This window comes from Giraffa tippelskirchi, chromosome 2, assembly GCF_054371585.1.
Source record: "Giraffa tippelskirchi isolate mGirTip1 chromosome 2, T2T-mGirTip1v1.2.pri, whole genome shotgun sequence".
NCBI lineage: Eukaryota > Metazoa > Chordata > Mammalia > Artiodactyla > Giraffidae > Giraffa > Giraffa tippelskirchi.
Genome location: NC_137276.1, coordinates 158,975,942 through 158,993,470, shown reverse-complemented (window position 1 = coordinate 158,993,470; position 17,529 = coordinate 158,975,942).

Sequence of the window (17,529 nt, the reverse complement as noted above, 5' to 3'; positions counted from 1 at the left end):
TCCAATGTCCATAGCTATCAGAACTTTTGTGGGAGCTCTCAATGGCCTTTTATATATTCCATAGACACAGAGTCTGCCTAGTTGATTGTGTGGATTTAATCTGCAGCTTGTACAGCTGGTGGGAAGGTTTTGGGTCTTCTTCCTTAGCCACACTGCCCCTGGGTTTCAATTGTGGTTTTTTTTCCATCTCTATATGTGGGTTGTCCACTAAGGTTTGCCCCTGAGGCTGCCCTGGAGGACTTGGGTTTGCCCCTGTGAGGGCCAGGTGTGGAGGTGGTGCAGCTGCTTGGGTTGCAGGGGTTCTGACAGCACCAGGTACTCAGGGGGGTTGGAGGCTAGGGCAGCAGGAAATATAGTGATCTAGAAGGATATGGCAACCAGTATTGGCCAATACGACCCAGTATTCTCGCCTGGAGAACTCCCTCCCTGACAGAGAAGCCTGACAGGCCACAGTCTACAGGGTCACAGAGTTGGACACAACCGAAGTGACCCTGCCCGCATAGATGCAAGACTTTTTTTGCCTGTGGCAACTCTGCTCCAGTGAGATTGAGCGTGAAAGTGGTGCAGCTGCTTGGCTTGCGGGGACCCTGGCGGCACCAAGAGTTCAGGGACACGGACTGCTTCCACCACAGGAGTTATGGCCCTATCAGAGTATTTTTTCAAGCTTCTTATAGCTGGCAATCAGAAGGCCTCTTTGGCCAGTCTTTCTCCATAGCCCTACCGTTCAGGCACTTGGAGGCTTCCCTTGCCTGGGGTCCTTCTCTGTTGTTTGGCACGTCAGGCACTTAAAGGGGCACCCTGGGTGGGGTCCTACTCTGTAGTTCAGTGCATCAGGCGTTTGATGGGCCATCTTCTCTATTGTTCAGCTGCCAATGCTGGCCTGTGGGGAGAGAGAGGTTATGGTGATGGCTCCACCTCCTGTGTGTGACTCAGCAGTATCGCCTTGCTTCCATGGCTGCCTGGCTTTCCTCCACCGGCATTTCCCACCATAATCTCCTCCTTCACATCCCCTCAATCTGTTTCTCCACCGTCAACAGCTGCCCTTGCCCTGGGATTGCTCCACAATCCCTAAATTCCAACTCCCAGCCGCTGCGCCTTCTAGGGGACCAGCGTTCCTGTCCGGGGTATGTATGGCTGTGGCAAGGACTGTCTGATTCTCATTCCATTTAGGCTGCCATAGATCAGCTGTTTCACTCTCAGCCTTAAATGTTTCTCCTCTGACTCAGACAATTGCCCTGACGTGGGGATCAGATCCCTGCTTCAGTTCGCCTACCTGCCGAGGGCAGGTCCAGTCTTACTAACACTCCTGTTTTCCCCCTAGTTCCTTCTTCCTACCAAGTTTTTGTGGTTCTATATATTCTTTTCCACTGGTCAGGTACTCCTTCCCACTTTCAGCTCATGTTCTACATGCAGTTCTGTGTCAGAAGGTGTATTCCTGATGTATCCGTGGAGAGAGATGTACTCCACATCCACCTACTCCTCCACTATCTTGTTCTCTCTGGTACATATAAATTTTAACAGTGACTTTATACCTTAGAAATGCACCTATATTTGTGGAAAAAATTGACCATGTAATAGTTAATAAACAAAACAACATAAGAATTACCATATTATTAGCTTAATTTGCTCATGAGTTGCTTTTACATTAGCTACAAATATCCTAAAAAATAGGATATTTAGCTATTTGCTATGACAAACAAGCAAGCATAATAGAGCCACTTGAAAATTACATTTAATTTTCTTGATTTAAAAGCAAAGTTCACTCTTATTTTCACTTATTTTCTTTGGTTTAAGTTGGAGAGAAGGTAGTTACAGTGATTCAGTATCATCTGATACATAGCAAGCTTTCCATTTCCTGGGGAATAAGATGATAGGAATAACCCTATCATAAATAAAACTGATGGACGTAGTCACAGTTCCTTAGCAATTAGTGGGGATGGACACAGGGAGAAGAATTATTTGCACAGAAATCAAATTTAGTTTTCAAACCTGTATTTATGATTTTGAAGAGAGCCAAGAACAGAAAAAATTTAAATAGTTATTAAGGGTTTTATGGAAACAGAATAAATGAATGGTTTCAATGGTAAGCCAGATGTAAGTATAAAAAAAAAGATAACTTAGCATTAGCAGGAAACCCGTAGATCTCAAAATAATACATTTAAAAAATAAAGACACCCATTTTTGAAAAACAATGACAAAGACAATAAAATTATTTTCCCATTCTAATGCCTCTCCAGAGTTTTTAGACATTACTTCTTTATTGGCTTTTTCTTTTTTTTATTTCTATTTTGACATTCAACTTTATCAGAGGTAAAGAAGAAATGTTGTTACTTCCTATAGACTTTTCTTTGCTCTTTTCTATGCTCTTTTATTATTGAAATAGGTGTTGAAAATCTTAAATATCCAGGAAACTCCTTCTCTCTGTAAGTTATTCTATTTGTTGTTGTTATTTAGTCACTATGTCTGAATCTTTTGCAACCCCATGGACTGTAGTCTTCCAGGCTCCTCTGTTCATGGGATTTTCCAGGCAAGAATACTGAAGTGGATTGCCATTTCCTTCTTCATGTGATCTTACTGACCCAGGAATCAAACTGGCATCTCCTGCACTGGCAAGTGGATTCTTTACCATTGAACCACCAGGGAGGCCCAAATTATTCTAACAGTATATAACAACCTTAGTATATAACAATTTTATTATAGTATTTAAATAGCATAAATTATTCAGTGTCTATGTGACAATCACTATTTTAGGTGCTATGAAAAAGTGAAATAAATAGATATAGTTATTGGCCTGAAGGAAACTTACAACTAAGGAGGAATAAATGAATATAAAAAGAAACTACATGCATATAAATATCTGAATATATACATACATCTCTTCAAAGGATGAGATGGATGGATGGCATCACAATACAATGGACATGAACTTGGGCAAACTCCAGGAGACAGTGAGGGACAGAGAGGCCTGGCTGCTGCAGTCCTGGAGTTGCAAAGTCCTGGATACAAGTGGGTGACTGAGCAATAACAACAAATGCATATTCAAGATAGAGATGAAATAAAAAAAATAGTGAAGTTGAAAAGAAGGATATTAAGAAATAATACTTCAAACAATGTCCCATAAAACACAGAACTGAAGGAAGCAGTCAGAATTCTGGGGGATTTGGCCAATTCTAGGGATGAGCGATCTTATCACTAAGTTGTGACAATAAAAGGTATGAGAAGTGAGGGGGAGAACAGCACTGGGGATGCCTACAATGCATCAGGGAATGGCAGAGGAAAAGAAATTTCTGGTAAATGAAATAGCATAAGAAAAAGATAATTTTATTAAAAAAATGAAGGCATATAAATAATCTAGTAATATATATTTATGTGTGTGTGTGTGTGCGTGCGCGTGTGTGTGATGTGCTTAGTTGCTCAATCGTGTCCGTCTGTTTGTGACCCCAAGGACTGTAGCCCACCAGGCTCCTCCATCCCTGGGGATTCTCCAGGCAAGAATACTGGAGTGGGTTGCCATGCCCTCCTCCAGGACATCTTCCCAACCCATATATAGCATTCTAAAAACTTCACACCAATGTAAGCAAATGCTACTAGAAGATAAGTTTGAAAAAATTTTAAAGTTGTAAGTTTTTTGAAATCCCTTTGATTGTTTTTCAAAAGTATGCCCATAGACTGAAAGTCGTCTTTCCCTAACATTTGCAGGGCTGGGGAGTACAGTGGAGACATACATATCATATAGGGAGTTGTTCTCCTAAAATGAACTAGAAGACCAGGTTGAAGCTAAGAATTACTACTCACTGGAAAAGTGGTGATGCGTGAAGAGCTGGCTCTTGCCCCTAAAGAGTCGACCACCCTCTTCTGTCCCCACCCCAAATTCCACTGACCTTGCCATGAGGGGCTGTGCATGAAAGAGGACACTCCAGCCCACACACCCAGCTTCTCATTATGTAGCTACAAAATGGCACCCAATAGTGTAATTCATCTTTGGGAGAAAGGACAGGGGGAGGAGGCCCACGTAAGCTTAGACAGTCAGTTTGAACAAAGAATTCCAAGGTCTTGTGTGCCCAGATCATGGGTCTAGAAACTGGGGTGTATTTCTGGTTGGGTGTGTCTCCTGGGTCCCTTGGATTCCTCACCCCATGGGAGGGACATGGCTGGAGGAAAGCCAGAGTGGAAATCCAGAGGATCTCTAAAGCAATATTACTCATAGAACAGTACTGCAACTGACACCATGAACTATTTGTTACTGGTCCACAATGAGATAAGATGGTTCACCAGAATGTAAATGAGCTACATCACTAAGCATTTGTTTGTTTTTGCTGACATTTTTCTTTTTCTCTTTAGGATGGCCTGGTAAAGAAGCCAACACTAATTTATATTCTGATACAAATTTCTTAGCTTGTCATGGGTCCACTCATAAAGTGGTACTGCTCTAAAATATGGGGCATTCTTGACCAAGTCTAGAATTCAGAGTTATAAGAGGTCAGTGCAAGCAGACAAGCTGATTTTCTGATGCACAATATATTCTGGGGAATCTTCCCAACCCAGGGATCAAACCTGGGTCTCTCGCATTGCAGCAAGACTCTTTACTATTTGAGCTACTGGGAAACCCCAACATATTCTAACATTGCATTAAATATAACAACTGATCAAGACAGTTCTGTCAGAGGCAAAGTCTCTAATGAACTCACATTATATTCTTCGCAGTAACAGCATCAGTTTAATTGAATTTGAATATATAACGTGAATATTTGACCACTAAATTTTTATTCCATAAAGTCAGTCCTAACTTTGTGTTCTGTTTTCTTCCAAAATTATTGCTTCTAGTCATAATTAAATACAATGATTATATGGAAAATATTATGGTAATCTAATGACAAATCAGAGATGTGAAAAAATTAAAATTTTCAGCTCAGCCTCATTAGCTTACAGCCAAATGACAAAAGTGATGAATTACAAGAATACTGTAGATCCTACCTGAATTCTGTAATTAGAAGCTTTTATTTAAGTACTATAGAAAAGACTGAGTTGGGGTTATAATAGTTGGTCCAACATCTTCTATGTTAAAGGGATCAGAACTCTTAGCATTCAGATTTATAGAGCTGATTAGTCAGGAGTTATCTCCCAGAAACTAGAGTTTTTCCTTTAGGGATCACTCTAAGGGAAGATTTAATATATTTGTTTCTTTGTTTTAAAAGACGTATTTCATGGAGAGGCTGTCTATCAAAGAAATTTAACCTCAAAAATCGTTCCTTTGACAGTTAATCAAAAGGTTTATTTAATCTTGGATATTAAAAGTAGTTCCGTCAGAAAATGAATTTAATTTATATACATTTATTTTGCACACTTTTTAGAACAACACCTGTTAGTGTTTTACAATAACAATGCTATTGAAGTGTTTGATTTAGTAGATTAGTATTTTTTATGAAAGAGAATTCTATTAGCATAGTGAATGTAAGGAGATAATTCTGAAAGAAGTTAATTTGAGCTCAACATTTGTAGAGTACAATTCATCCTTACATGGGCTCTAGTATGCAGATTAAGAAAAGAATAATAGAGACCTCTTTATTTCTAGCTCTTGGCCCTAAAACTCATTTGGCTGCAGGGATGATCCCTATGTTCAGGTTCATTTTAGGTCAAGACTGAATAAAATATAAGAAAAGAGTTCAAGAATGCCCCCACTACAAGAAGTCAGGAAGACTGGCTTATTGACCATGATCTTTTCATAGGTATAAACTGAATTCCGGAGAGAGTAGGTAACTTTTTCAAGACTCAGGAAAATGAGGTCATGATTTTCTTTCCTAAATCAGGATGCACCTCTGTCACCGCTGCCTCTAAAATTAATTGTGTCAATTTAGCCACCCAAGCTAATTAATAATAATAACCTGTGACTGAGTGAGAAGCTCATTCTGCCTAGGAAGAACCATCTAGGTCTTGGATACGCAGCTACATCACTATTCAGGTATTCAGCCAAATATATGCTGAATAACTTCTATGTGCAAAGCACAGCTGGGCATGATGAATCACAGAGAGAGGATTAAAGCATATTCAGTACCTCTACTATCGTCAAAAGTAAGATTGTAAGCTTCTAATAACAGTAAGGTACTGAACATGGTTTAATCTTCTCTCGGCTATTTACAACAACATAGATAGACCTAGAGGATGTTATGCTTAATGAAGACAAATACTCTATGTTATCACATAAACTTGAAATCTAAAACATAAAACAAATGAATGTATATAACAAAACAGAAACTGACTCACAGATATAGAGAGAAAACTATGGTTACCAGTAGGGGGAAGGAAGGGGAGAGGGGAAAGATAAGGATATGGGATTGAGATATAAACTATTAATGTATAAGATAAATAAGCCACAAATATATATTGTACAGGGCTTCCCAGGTGGCGCTAGTGGCAAAGAACCCACCTGCCACTGCAGGAGACATAAAAGACCTGGGTTCTATCCCTGGGTCAGGAAGATCCCTTGGAGGAGGGCATGGAAATCCACTCCAGTATTCTTGCCTGGAGAATTTCATGGACAGAAGAGCCTGCTGGGCTACAGTCCATGGGGGTCACAAAGAGTTGGACGTAACTGAAGTTGCTTAGCACACACTTGTATATATCGTACAGTACAGGGAAATATAAGGGCTTCCCTGGTGGTTCAGTTGGTAAAGAATCTGCCTGAAATGCAGGAGACCTGGGTTGGGAAGATCCCTTGGATAAGGGAATGGAATGGCTACCAACTCCATTATCTGGCCTGGAGAATTCCATGGACTTGTATAGTTCATGGAGTCTCAAAAAGTCAGATATGACTGAGTGACTTTCACTTTCATTTTCACAGGGAAATAAAGTCATTATTTTATTTTATTACTCCATTATTTTAAATGGAGTATAAGCTATGAAAATATTGAATCCCTATGTTGTACACTTAAAACTAATATAATATTGTAAATTAATTATACATCAATTGAAAAAAATATCCAGTATGATTTTAATTCTAATACAAAAATGCTATATTCTTTGAAGTATCAGTTTATAAGTTATTAGAAGTAAAAAACATATTCCATGGCTGGCGGGTGAGAATCAAAGCTTCAAAGAGGAATGGTGACTGAGACTCAAAGAATTTTCCTTGGAAAGAGCAAAGATGGTGGCAAGTTGCCAAGGAAAGCTGGCAGCTGAAGGATGGAGCAGAACTGATTATACGATGAAGATACCAAACCTAGCTGAGAAGGAAATTTGATAAAAAAACATAACCGAGAGAGCAAAAGGAAAGGAACTGGCTCACCAGAGCTACCACAAGGAGATTCAGAACTGAAATGATGTCAGAATGAAGGAACTTCTTGGTCCAAACCATCTTTATTTGGGCATGACTGGCAAGCTTAATATTCTATTCTGGGTATTTGTGTTCAGAGTGGGGAGGCAGCATTCAATGGTTGCTATAAAGGCCTATACTTCTGCTTTCTATCTGATGGGGTTACACTGTATGATGCCTAAAAAGTCCAACTGATAATAAATATAGACAGGTCCCACTTGAGTTCTAGTCTATTGAGATTTTTTTAAAGTGGTTTTTAGAGAATTTCATTGTAATATAATTCTGAGGAATGAACTCTAGAGATGACAATACTTCATTGTATGATTTTATCTTTCACATTAATCAGAGAATTTTTGAAAATGTATAGAAAATATACTTAAAATAATAGCACTCACCTATAATTCAACAAAAAAAGACCCAAAGTATCTTGCAAAAATTTTAGTTTCTTGTGTGAATGTGTGTGCATATATACATAAAATCATCCCTTTAGAAGATTATATTGTTGTATGCCTTAGAAACTCAAGAAGATTAACTTCACTAGTAGTCAAAGAAATAACTTAAAATAATAAGAAACTACATTTCATTTAATAAATTTAAAATGGCTAACAATTAATGATGATACCCAGGCTTGTACAAGTTTAAGGATATGGGCAAATGCTGGTAGAAACGTGTTCATGTTAACATCTTTTAGAACAATCAAAAGCTTCCTAGACAGTTTTACTATAAGCCAGGAATGTATAAAAAGGAACTGACATGAATATATACAAAACTTTATGAATACACAAATTCACTGAAGTAATATTTCTCTGGATCATCGAAAAAGTAAGAGAGTTCCAGAAAAACATCTATTTCTGCTTTATGACTATGCCAAAGCCTTTGACTGTGTGGATCACAATAAACTGTGGAAAATTCTGAAAGAGATGGGAATACCAGACCACCTGACATGCCTCTTGAGAAGCCTGTATTCAGGTCAGGAAGCAACAGTTAGAACTGGACATGAAACAACAGACTGGTTCCAAATAGGAAAAGGAGTATGTCAAGGCTGTATCTTGTCACCCTGCTTATTTAACTTATGTGCAGAGTGCATCATGAGAAACGCTGGGCTGGAGGAAGAACAAGCTGGAATCAAGACTGCCGGGAGAAATATCAGTAACTTCAGATATGCAGATGACACCACCCTTATGGCAGAAAGTGAAGAAGAACTAAAGAGCCTCTTGATGAAAGTGAAAGAGGAGAGTGAAAAAGTTGGTTTAAAGCTAAACATTCAGAAAACTAAGATCATGGCATCCTGTCCCATCACTTCATGGCAGATAGATGGGGAAACAGTGGAAACAGTGGATGATTTTGTTTTTCTGGGCTCCAAAATCACTGCAGATGGTGATTGCAGCCATGAAATTAAAAGACGCTTACTCCTTGGAAGGAAAGTTATGACCAACCTAGACAACATATTAAAAAGCAGAGACATGACTTTGCCAACAAAGATCCGTCTAGTCAAGGCTATGGTTTTTCCAGTGGTCATGTATGGATGTGAGAGTTGGACCATAAAGAAAGCTGAGCGCTGAAGAATTGATGCTTTTGAACTGTGGTGTTGGAGAAGACTCCTGAGAATCCCTTAGACTACAAAGAGATCCAACCAGTCCATCCTAAAGGAGATCGATCAGTCCTAGGTGTTCATTGGAAGGACTGATGTTGAAGCTGAAACTCCAATACTTTGGTCACCTGATGTGAAGAACTGACTCATTGGAAAAGACCCTGATGCTGGGAAAGATTGAGGGCAGGAGGAGTAGGGGATGACAGAGGATGAGATGGTTGTATGGCATCACCGACTCAATGGACATGAGTTTGAGTAAACTCCAGGACTTGCTGATGGACAGGGAGGCCTGGCGTGCTGTGGTTCATGGGGTCGCAAAGAGTCAGACATGACTGAGCGACTGAACTGAACTGAATATTTCAAATGTTAAATGATTTTAAGCAGCATGATTTTAAATACTAATTAAGTAAATGATGATATGGCTGTGTGATGTGATAAGGTACTGCTATGGACCATTGTGAAGTGGAGCATGATGTAATTATGGAGTAAAATGTTACTGAAATATGTTAAACTTTAAAGGTTCTAAAACTGATGTGTGAATGTGTGTTTGTATGTTACATCAAATCATTTAGGACATACATAGGTATTATTTGGTTGTGAAGCAATTTTATTAAAATGATAAGAACTAAACTGGTATCTCAGAGATAAAGATAAAACTTTTAGTAATGTGGTTAAAAATATAGTTTGATGTGAAACTACTCTATAAGGATAAGAAGAGAAGCCATGTGAACAATGCTGTATCCTATATCTTTGTCTACTATTTCTTCATTGTGTGTGTTTATGCTAGTTTCTGTATTGGTGGACGAGTTTTTTTGAGTTCTTTTATCTTGGTGGCAGAATCAAAGCTGAACCCAGCTCGCCTTTTGCCCACTACAAAGTAAATAGCAGATGGAAAGATTTTCTGTATGAGGTTTTTGTCTCTGTTCACATAAACTCCGTGATCTATTGAAAAATAGATTTTATTCTGCCAAACTTAGAAATCTGAGTTGGACTTGCCACTTGCATTGATTAATAGAATACAATGGAATTGACCCTTTGGGACTTCTAAACCCAGGTCTTAAATGTAGTCAGTGAATCTTCTACTTTTGCTCAGGAAGAACCCAGACACGACATAAGATGTCCAGGTTATATATGTGAATTGAGAGAAAGGCCATGTAAGGAAGATCTGAGGGCTCAGACTTGTGTGGGAGCCCTACTGACACCACAAGAAAAGAGAGGCCCAGTCCTCTCAACCATCCCAGCTCGGTGAGACAATTTGGGACATTCTAGCTGAGCTGATGTTCTCTCTGTGTATGTTCAGTTGCTCAGTCGTGTCCAGCTCTTTGCAACCCTGTGGACTGCAGTCCATCAGACTTCTCTGCCCATGATATTTTTCAGACAAGAATATGGAGTGGGTTTGCCGTTTCCTTCTTCAAGGGATCTTCCCAACCCAGGGATCGAATCCTGCCTCCTGCATTGACAGGCAGATTCTTTACCACTGAGCCACCAGGGAAGCCCATTTCTATAAATGCTATTTCTTAAAATAGGATTTTGCCCATAAACCAAAGTCTTATATGCTATTTCTTATAACATTTTGCTTATAGGGTTTTGTCATGTTTATTAATAACATAATAAAGCATGTCTTATGTTATATTCTCTGCATAGGATATAAGGAAAGTCATTTAATGAGCTAAGCTGACATTTGGATCTAAGTGCTATTTATGGCAGGTTGAACATACAGTGTTCATGAGAAAAAGATTTGGATTGGAGAAAAAATCCTGCTTCTCCCAGTGATTTGACAATGTAAGCAAGTGCTTGGGGAAGCTACCTACTCTTCCTAGTCTCTGATTCCTCATCTCTAAACAGATGGGGAGAAACCTGTTGACATCTAAATTCCTATCTAATCAAATGCTAAGAGTCTGGACTTAGTTAAATAACTAAGGCTCACAGTTTAGATTGAACATCCATTTTAATTTCTTCTCTTAAGTTTCATAATGTAATGAAGGATTACAAATATAATTTTTAAATTTCTAAAAGTTAGTTTGTGTGATTATATGGGATAACAGTGGGGGATAAGACTGTCATGACTGAGATTTGGTGATTAACATTAATTATTTTTATCTAGAAATTATTCTAGAAGCCAGAATTATATGTTGTTGTTTACTGGCTAAGTCGTGCCTGACTCTTTGTGACCCTATGGAGTGTAGCCTGCCAAGCTTCTCTGTCCATGGAAATCTCCAGGCAAAAATACTGGAGTGAGTTGCCATGCCCTCCTCCAGGGGATAGTCCCAACCCAGAGATTGAACCCAAGTCTTTTATGTCTCCTGTATTGACAGGCGGGTTCTTTACCACTAGTGCCACCTGGGAAATTCTTTCTAAAAGCCAGAATTATATGAGTAAACCTAATTCCTAGAACACCAAGATTCTGCTTTATTTTGTAGAAGTATTTCAATGCAACCCAGAGAAAATATTTTTTTAATTACAGTAAGTACTATTAAAAGATGAAAATTAAGCTGGTCTCATGCAGGAAAGAATGGTTAAGATGGTAAAGTACTTGAAACCATGTTAGGTGAAATAATTGGAGTTGGAATATTTAGTCTGGAATAGAGATTGGGGCAGGGAAGTTTATTCTTTATGGCCCTTAGAGGAGAACAAGAATATATGGGTAGAGAAAGGGAGACAAATTTGACTCTGTTATGTGGATGAACTTCTTAAGAATTCCCTCATAAAGAAGTTAATCAATCAGAGATTATACAATCATCTGAGAGAAAGTCTTTCAAGTAAATTTAAAAACTGATTTCTGCTTATTCTAAGACTCTAGTTGATAGTCTATAAGCATAAAGATACTTCTGATTTTAGAAAGGAGTTTGGGTAGAAATTTCTCATCCTGGGCCTGGGAGAGTGAAAGGGCAAAGGCTCAAAGTTGCACTGTGGGGATGGTTCATGTGGCTCATCTCTTCAGGGACAGAAGTATCATCTCCTAGGTGAATAGTCCCATTACAGGTATGAAGCATTCACAAGGTTGGTAAACCTTCAAAGACAAACACACATTTCTCTGAACTATCCTGCACCAAAATTACATCAATGTGTTCTTTAGTTCTTGTATTTTAAAACCCATGATTTTCTTGTGGTGAGTGCCCCCATGCCATTGGAGACCTTAAGGATGAGGACTTGCCAAAGCCAATTGTGGCCCAAGCACATTTGCCAGCTGGATGGTCATGCTTAACTTTGGGTTTCTTATTTTCCTTCTTCTTGCAACTTTGAGTAAAGAACACTTTCTTGGTTTTCTTGGGTCACATATAAAGGACTCTGGACTGAAGTCATCTTTAGAACCAGGCTGTCATACGGTACCCCGAGAGAAAGTAAAGTTTGTTTTTACTTTCTAAGGGATTTAGCCAAAGTCGTTTTCCATCTCAGAGCCTCTGTTAAGGAATTCAGAGCTCCTTTTCTGATCCTTCACAGTTCTAAAAAAGAATAAAAGTTTTTCTTTGCATACTTCACAGCTTGAATATAAGTCTTTTATTAAAGCTATGGGTGCCTGCTGTGTTCATATACTTTTGGATTCCTGGATAAACTGATGCACTGAAACACAAGCTACAATTATACAAAAGAAATGACCAGTATCAAAGTTTTACTAAAATTCTGGCTTTTCAGACTGGAATTTTAGTCCTTCTGATTTTCCTATAATCCCTCTCAAACAATGGTAGAGACAAGAGCTGAAGAATTTAGCTTTGTAAAAATTTCCCTACTTGACCCACAATCATAGAACCTAAGGTAAAGAGGAGGAAACTTTAAAATCATACATTACAAACCCTCCAATTAAAAATTGAGAAAATATTTGCCTTGAGGCATTGAATAGCTGAGCATAGAAGACAAAGATCTTTAGTGCTTGCCCAGGGCTCTTCCAACCACACCCTACTTATTCATAAGACATGTTCTCAGCCTCCAGAAAACTAAGCTGTGATTAAGTACTTGGCTACTATACTAAGAAAGTCTCTTGCAGCAGAAAGAGCCCCAAAATCAGACTTACTGCTTGAACTAGATAACAAATAAAGTGTTATATGTAAAATATCTAAATTTAAGCTTCTTTCATTTCCAAAATTCAAAATGGGCAAAATATCAAAAAACAAATTATGGTGTATCCATAGCATGTAAGACAGGAAGATGATTGTTTATAACACTTTTAAATAAAGTAAAAAATACAATAAAATCTTATTATATATATAATTAGTAAGGATAGCATGTTGTTGTTCAGTCATTCAATCGTGTTCAACTCTTTGTGACCCCATGGACTGCAGCACGCCAGGCCTCCCTGTCCTTCACCATCTCCCAGAGCTTGCTTAAATTCATGTCCATCGAGTTGGTGATGCCATCCAACCATTTCATTCTCTGTTGTCCCCTTCTCCTCCTGTCTTCAATCTTTCCCATCATCAGTGTCTTTTCTAATGAGTCACCTCTTTGCATCAGGTGGCCAAAGTATTGGGGCTTCAGTTTCAGCATCATCCTTCCAATGAATATTAGGACTGATTTCCTTTAGGATTGACTGGTTGGATCTCCTTGCAGCCCAAGGGACTCTCAAGAGTCTTCTCCAACACCACAGTCCAAAAGCATCAATTCTTCAATGCACAGACTTCTTTATGACCCAACTCTCACATTTGACTACTGGAAAGCCCATAGCTTTGACTATACGGACCTTTGTTGGCAAAAGAATGTCTCTGCTTTTTAATAGGCTGTCTAGGTTTGTTATAGCTTTTCTGCCAAGGAGCAAGCATCTTTTAATTTTATAGCTCCAGTCACCATCTGCAGTGATTTTGGGGCCCAAGAAAAGAAAGTGTCATTGTTTCCATTGTTTCCCCATCTATTTGTCATGAAGTGATGGGATTGGATGCCATGATCTTACTTTTGAATGTTGAGTTTTAAGCCAACTTTTTCACTCTTCTCTTTCACCTTCATCAAGAGGCTGTTTAGTTCCTCTTTGCTTTCTGCCATAAAGGTGGTGTCATCTGCATACCTGAAATTATTGCTATTTCTCCTGGCAATCTTGATTTCAGCTTGTGCTTCATCCAGCCTGGTTTTTCACATGATGTACTCTGTATATAAGCTAAATAAGGAGGGTGACAATATACAGCTTTGACATACTCCTTTCCCAATTTTGAACCAGTCCATTGTTCCATGTCCAGTTCTAACTGTTGCTTCTTCATCTGCATACAGGTTTCTCAGGAGGCAGGTAAGGTGGTCTCGTATTCCCATCTCTTGAAGAATTTCCCACAGTTTGTTGTGATCCACACACAGTTGAAGGCTTTAGTGTAGTCAATGAAGCAGAAGTAGATGTTTTTCTGGAATTCTCTTGCTTTTCCTATGATCCAATGGATGTTGGCAATTTGATCTCTGGTTCCTCTGCCTTTTCTAAATACAGCTTGAACTTCTGAAAGTTCTTGTTTCACATACTGTTGAAATCTACACAAGCCACTTATCCTCAACCATCAGAGAGCAGACAGAATGAAAACCAGAATCACTTTTTAAAAAACTAAGAAAACTAATAACATGATTCACAGCCTTGTCTAACTCAATGAAACTATAAGCCATGCCATTTAGGGCCACCCAAGGTGGACGGGTCATGGTGGAGAGTTCTGACAAAACATGGTCCATTGCAGAAGGGAATGGAAAACCACTTCAGTATTCTTGCCTTGAGAGCCCAGTGAATATTATGAAAAGGGTAGCATGACAACTGTGAATATAAGATGTATTGTTCATTTCTATGTGAAGATTTAAGAAATCAGTTTTGATATTAAATATAATTATTAGTTTCATTTTTCTGAATATGCTACAAAAGTTGCTTTATAGTATTCAAATCTTTATTTAATACTATTTTTGTAACTTTCTTTCTACTGATTGAGATACAGATAATTGTTTTGATCCACTTTTATGGCGTAAGTTGAAACACTGATGGGGAATTTCAGTTGCTTACCTTAAGACACCAATATTTAAAGAGATAGATATTTCTTATCTTTGGAGGACCAATTCAATTCACCACACCTTGATTTATTGCCACTTTAAAATGTGTTATCTATGTTAAGGGGCTTATATTTTTATAATTAAGATTATGAAAATAAAAAGGAGCAGCATGTTATCTACAGAACAATGTGATCATGTGCACAGACTGAAAGTTGCAGGAAATGTCAAGGATTTATGAGTGCTGTATTGTGCTGAAAGTCTATAGAGTGTCAGTGTGAGGTTTTATGGTGATGAAAAATCTAGAGAAGTGAGTGAAGAGCTTGGATTTTTATCCTGCCCTATGAAGCCTACTGCCCATCTTCCATAATTTTAAAAAATTGAGATTGTAATATTAGGAAAAACTTTTAGGAAAAGTAAGACTATTAGAAAAAAATAAGATCTGGAGGTAGATTGTGGTTGTTTTGTTGTTGTTTGATTGCTCAATTGTGTCAGACTCTTTTGCCACCCTGTGGACTGTAGTCCACCAGGCTCCTCTGTCCATGGGATTTTCTGTCAAGAATATTGGAGTGGGTTGCCATTTCCTCCTCAGGGGAATCATCCTGATCCAGGGATTGAATCTGCATCTCCTGTGTCTTCTACATTGCAGACGAATTCTTTAACTTATGTTCAAACTTCAGCTCCTGTACTTTGTATGTAATTCTGGACAACTTTTATCTTTCTATGTCTCAGGTTAGATATTTGTCAAATGGGGCTCATAATTTTATGGCCTTCTTGAAGTTTTTATGGGACATAAATGAATAGATGAGTATAAACTAGTCATATTGAACAAGTGCACAATGCATTCTGGCTATTATTAATATTGTATCTACTGGTATTTGGTAAAACAAAAATCCATAATTCATGTTTTATTTCAGTGAATTTTTGTCTTATCTCGGAAACACATTCTTAAATGTGAAGTATTTGCTCAATTTCAGTATGATCCTTTTTTGAGACTTATGTACTATTTTAAATGAATTTAGAGCTATAGAGATAAGGTTGTATTCTGTAAAAGAGGATAAGAATCAAACTGATTAAGTTAGAATCTTGACTCTACTAAATTCTAAGCATTGACGGTGAGAAAATAATTTAAATTTAAATAATTTACTTTTTCAGATCATTGTTTCCTCAGCTCTAAAAGAGGGATAATAATTCTTGTCCACTGTTACAGTTTTATACAAGTGACTATCATTGAATGGGACTAGCAAAGTAAGTAGGAAGTAGATCAGTCAAGGTCTTGCAGATAGGGTTAAGGAATTTGGCCTTTATCCTATGGGCAGTGGGAAGCTATATGAAGACTTTTAGTAGGAAAAAGAAATGATCAGATGTTAACTTCAAAAGATCATGCTAACAACAATGTGGAGAATATATTGGAAGAAAATAAGAGTAGGAAGAGGAAGTCCCATCAGACTTTATTACAGGTGAAAAATAACAATAGCATACTTTAAGGTGTGAGTGCCAGAAATAGGGAAAGAGGTGTGGATTAAGACCTGTCTTGGAGATAGCATTAATTGGCTGGTGAAGCTAGTTGGAGGAAAAAAGGGAATGGGAGGAGTCAAAGATGACAAGCAGGTTTTGCCTTGAATATCTGGTAGGAGATGTCATTGACTAAGCAGCCCTGAGCAGCACTGAATGAAGACTAAATACTGCTTCAAGAAGAGGATCATGTTTTTAATATCCGTTGTGCTTGAGTGTCCCTGAAGCAACTAAATATAGTAGATGTGAAATAGACAGTTGGATAAATGGCCTGGAACTTCAAAGAGAGATGTGGGTTAATGGTATAGATTTGATATCCAAGAGTGCCAAAGAATTGATGCTTTTGAACTGTGATGATGAACAAGACTCTTGAGACTTGGACTACAAGGAGATCAAACCAGTCAATCCTAAAGGAAATCAACCCTCTATACTCATTGGAAGAACTGATGCTGAACCTGAAGCTCCAATACTTTGGCTACCTGATGTGGACAGCCAACTCACTGGAAAATACCCTGGTGCTGGGAAAGATTGAAGGCAGAAGGAGAAGAAGGTGACACAGGATGAGATGGTTGGATGGCATCACGATTCAATGGACATGAACTTGAGCAAACTCTGAGAGATGATGAGAGACAGGTAGGCTTGGCATGCTGCAGTCCATGGGGTCACAAAAAGTTGGACACAATTTGGTGACTGAACAGCAACAAGAATATAGGTGCTCGTTGAAATCAAAGGAGTGGAAGAGGTGATATAGCCCTAGATGGAGAATGCAGAGTAGAGGACAAGAGGCCTAGCACAGATCACTGAGAAAATTCTTATAGCTCCATTAGGGAAGATGGGCCTTCAAGCAAGACTAAGATTAAACAGCCAGTAAAAAGAAAATAAAAATTCTTTAAGGTTTAGAAGCTAAAGGAACAGAATATTTTAAAGACGAGAAAGTGATTAACTGTTGATTGGAGATAGCTAAGTGATCTAATAAGCTAAGGAAGAAAACAGTTTCTCCTGGACTTGATGAAATAGATGACATTGATAATAATGATGAGAACAGTTTTGGTGGGATGTAAGGGGAAAATCAGACTGTGGAGGGCCAAGTAATTGTCTTGCAGACTTAAGATTAATAATTATGAATCTATAAGGAAACTTTTTTTCCCCCTATAATGCTTAGAAAAGTCAAAAAGTCACATTG